Genomic DNA, 887 nt, shown 5'->3' with positions numbered 1-887 from the left:
AAAAAAAAAAAACAAAGGATAAAAAACTAGGAGAGTAAGATATGAAATAAGACTAGCAGCCATTAGATTTAGAGCCTTTGTGTATAGTGAACGTAACAGGTGTTTGTTGTGGTCTGAAATGAATGAGAAACCTTTTGAGTCTCAACCCTCAGACTCAAGAGTCAGATCTGTAGACATCATGTGTCCCCAGCCTGGAACTTGCTACGTATTAGAAGCTTAGATTTCTGTGGAATGAATGATAATGCACGAATGAATGCACAAGTGAATGAATGAATGAATGAACACAAATGATTAAATGAATGCTGGAGTATAAGAAATAATATAAATAAGTCATTGAATGGATGCATTGATGGAATGAACAGAGATGAATTCTTTAAGTCTCTGTAGAAAGAGGGTGACCCAGGCCTGGTTACTGGTAGCTGATGTAAGTATAGGTGATCCCCCACTTACAGAACTCCTTGAAAGCTGTAGACTTAAACACGGTTAATTGGTTTGGATCCCTGCACCAGCCAGCCACCAAAAATAAAACAAAATAAATAAACATCGTTCATTGCTTATCTCAGCTCATTATTTAAATGAAGATTTTCTGTTGCATGTACCTTTATAAGTGAGGGATTATCCCAGACTCATCTGCTTCCTAAATCTGAATTCTGTTCAAAGCAAGGTACATATTAACTAAAGATGTCTACTTGTAGAAGTTGGTTTAATTATTGCTGGAAATCTGGGATTTTTGGTGTTTGGACACTTAAGACAAGGCCCTTAATTTTGTGATGCCTCGTCTTGACAATTTAAAGGTAAATTAAAATTTACCAAATCCAGGGCCAGCCCAGTGGCGCACTTGGTAGAGGGCGGCGCTCCCGCCGAGGGTTCGGATCCCATATAGAGAC

Source organism: Galeopterus variegatus, unplaced genomic scaffold (assembly GCF_000696425.1).
Source record: "Galeopterus variegatus unplaced genomic scaffold, G_variegatus-3.0.2 Scaffold325, whole genome shotgun sequence".
Classification (NCBI taxonomy): domain Eukaryota; kingdom Metazoa; phylum Chordata; class Mammalia; order Dermoptera; family Cynocephalidae; genus Galeopterus; species Galeopterus variegatus.
Note: the sequence above shows the minus strand (reverse complement) of the source record.